This window comes from Anopheles funestus (genome assembly GCF_943734845.2).
Source record: "Anopheles funestus chromosome X unlocalized genomic scaffold, idAnoFuneDA-416_04 X_unloc_109, whole genome shotgun sequence".
Lineage (NCBI taxonomy): Eukaryota > Metazoa > Arthropoda > Insecta > Diptera > Culicidae > Anopheles > Anopheles funestus.
Genome location: NW_026045049.1, coordinates 12,501 through 15,779, shown reverse-complemented (window position 1 = coordinate 15,779; position 3,279 = coordinate 12,501).

Here is a 3,279-nt window from a genome sequence, read left to right as displayed (position 1 = left end):
CAAGTTAACATCGGGCACGGCCGGGTCGCACAAGATCTGGCCATCCAGACAGCACGGAACGATCGGGTGGATGTACTGTTGCTGTCCGAGGTTTACAGGCCGCCTGCGAATAACGGCAACTGGGCGTTAGATGCGTCAGGAGCTGCAGCCGTGGTGTCGACTGGGCCGTATCCTTTACAGCGGGTGTGGCGTAGTGCGGTTCCTGGGCTTGTCGCTGCGCAAGTGGCAGGAGTTGTCTTCATTTCCTGCTATGCTCCTCCACGTTTGCTAATCTCCGAGTTCGAGGCGTTCATCGAGGCGGTGCAGCTGGAGGTGTTGTCCCACGACAGTGTGGTCGTCGCTGGGGATTTCAACGCTGCACATACCGCCTGGGGAAGTGATCGTGATACCACGCGAGGCGAGGAACTTCTCATGATGGCGCAGTCACTGGGCCTTACGCTTCTTAACAGAGGGAGTGCGCCTACATTTGCTGGGAATGGCGTGGCACAGGCCAGCCACATCGACGTCACCTTCGTTAGTCCGAGCATTGCACGTGTTGACTCGTGGGTGGTTGGAAGTACATACAACGCATCTGACCATTTCAACATCGAGTTCGAGGTAGGCAGTACAGCCGGAGTATCATCGGATCGGTCATCACACCATAGGCCGAACGGCGGGCATTCTCGGCAACAGAATAGAGCATCGGCTGGCAGACGCTGGAAGATTAGGCAGTTTGATGCCGACGCATTTCTCCTGGCACTAAGCGCAGCTAGGTTCGAGGAGCGAGCAGCGACACACTTTGGGCTGGTGGACGCGATGGTCGACGCGTGTGAGGAGACCATGCAGCGTGCCCCGTGGTCGCCTCATGGCTCCCGTCGGAGTGTTTTCTGGTGGAGTCCGGAGCTGGATCAGTTGCGGGAAGTCTGTCGTGAGGCACATGACTGCATGCTGAGGACAACTGACCTGCAGGAGCGCAGCTTCGCGGCCGCGCGCCACCGTACAGCGAGACATGAGCTGGACAAAGCCATTCGTGCCAGCAAGCGTCGCCATTTTGAGGACCTGGTGAAGGAGGCAGAGGACAACGTGTTCGGCGCTGGCTATCGGGTGGTGTTGTCCCGGCTTCGCGGCAGCTTTGTTCCAGCTGAGGGAGATCGCAGCGAGCTGGAGCGGATTGTGGGGGACTTGTTCCCCACCCATCCACCGGTCACCTGGCCTGATTACACCGAGGAGCAGCAGTGTCCTGTAGCAGAAGCGCCCCTTCAGATGCGGCCAGTTACCACCAGCGAGCTGCTTACCATAGTGGCCAACATGAACAATCGTAAAGCGCCCGGACTAGACGGCATCCCGAATGCGGCCGTTAAGGCCGCCATCAGGAAGTACCCGGAGGTCTTCTGCCGAATGTACCAGGACTGTTTTGACCGTGGCGAGTTTCCTTCGTCATGGAAGAGGCAGCGTCTGGTGCTGCTGCCGAAGCCCGGCAAACCTCCCGGGGAAAGCTCCTCGTACCGGCCTCTCTGCATGCTTGATGCACTGGGCAAGGTCTTGGAGCGCCTGATTCTCGAGCGGCTAAACGAGCATCTGGAGGACCCGGAAGGTCCACTCCTTGCGGACGAGCAGTATGGATTTCGTCGTGGAAGATCCACCGTCAGCGCGATAGAACGTGTTGTCCAGGCCGGTAGGACGGCCATGGCGTTCCGCCGGACGAATCGTCGGGATAATCGTTGCCTGATGGTGGTGGCGTTGGACGTCCGCAACGCATTCAACTCGGCGTCGTGGCAGGACATCGCGAGTGCATTGCGTGACAAGGGGGTTCCGTCGATGCTGCAACGAATCCTGCGCAGCTACTTCGAGGGCCGTAAGCTGTACGTGGAGACGAACGAGGGTCCAATTGTGAGAGATGTTACTGCAGGGGTGCCACAGGGGTCCATCTTGGGCCCCACTTTGTGGAACCTCCTATACGACGGCGTTCTGGCGGTGACTCTCCCACCGGGTGTAGAGAGTGTGGCTTACGCGGACGACCTCGTCTTATTGGTCCCGGCGACTACACCAGAGGCGGCAGCAGCATCTGCGGAGCAAGCATTTGCGGCGATTCAGGCGTGGATGCACGATCATCATCTGGAGTTGGCTCCACACAAAACGGAGATGACTGTGATCTCCAGCAGGAAGAAGCCTCCGTCAGTCTCCATCAATCTGGACGGTGTGGTTGTGCAGTGTGCTCGCTCCATTCGATATCTCGGAGTGCAGCTGCACGATCATCTGTCGTGGCTTCCACACGTCAAGCAGATAACAGCCAAAGCCACCAGAGTAGCGGATGCAGTCACCCGTCTTATCGAAAATCATCGTGGGCCGAAAGCCAGCAAGGCCAGATTACTGGCAGCTGTGGTGGAGTCAGTACTTCGATACGCGGCGCCGGTTTGGAGCGGGGGATTGGAGCTGCGCGAGTGTCGCCGCTTACTTCAACGTGTGCAGCGAAAGATGGCCATACGCGTGTCCAGAGCGTTCTGCACAACGAGGTACGAGTCGGCTGTGCTGATGGCCGGCTTGGTGCCAATCGGTCTACTGCTGCAGGAGGACACTCGTGTTTATCATCGGATAGCGCAGGAGGGCCGGGTGATGGCCAACGAGATCCGGCGGCAGGAGCGAGAATCCACCATCGATCAGTGGCAACGCAACTGGGACGAGGATGCGGCCAGTGAAAACGCCAGCCGCTACACACGCTGGGCGCATCGTGTGCTGCCAAACGTCGGGGCATGGCAGTCTAGAGCTCATGGCGATGTGACCTTCCAGCTGACTCAGGTACTCACTGGTCACGGTTTCTTCCGTGACTACCTGAGCAGTATGGGGTTCACGTCGTCTCCGGACTGCAGGAGATGCCCAGGAGTTCCTGAGACGGCTGAGCACGCCGTGTTCCAGTGTCCCCGGTTCGCGGATGTTCGGGAAAGACTGCTTGGCGATATCTCCCCTGATGACCTGCAGGCAGTTTTGCTTCGGGGCTCGGAGCAGTGGAGCCAGGTATGTGAGGCAGCCGCCAGCATCACCAACGAGCTGCAGGCGGAGTGGGACGCTGAACGTGCGGAGTTGGCCGCGCAAGGTCTGTTGTCGCTAGCGTCTACTCCGCAGGATCGGGAAGCCGTGGCACGGGCTAGGAACGACCGGCGAAATGCAGCCCGACGGGCGCAGACGGCACTTCGGCGAGAACAACGAAGAGCGGAGCGACCACCATCACCTCCTCCATCGCCTACAACAGCGGCGCGTCGTGCGGCCATTCGCGAACGGGTCGCTAGGTACAGGGAGAGGCGA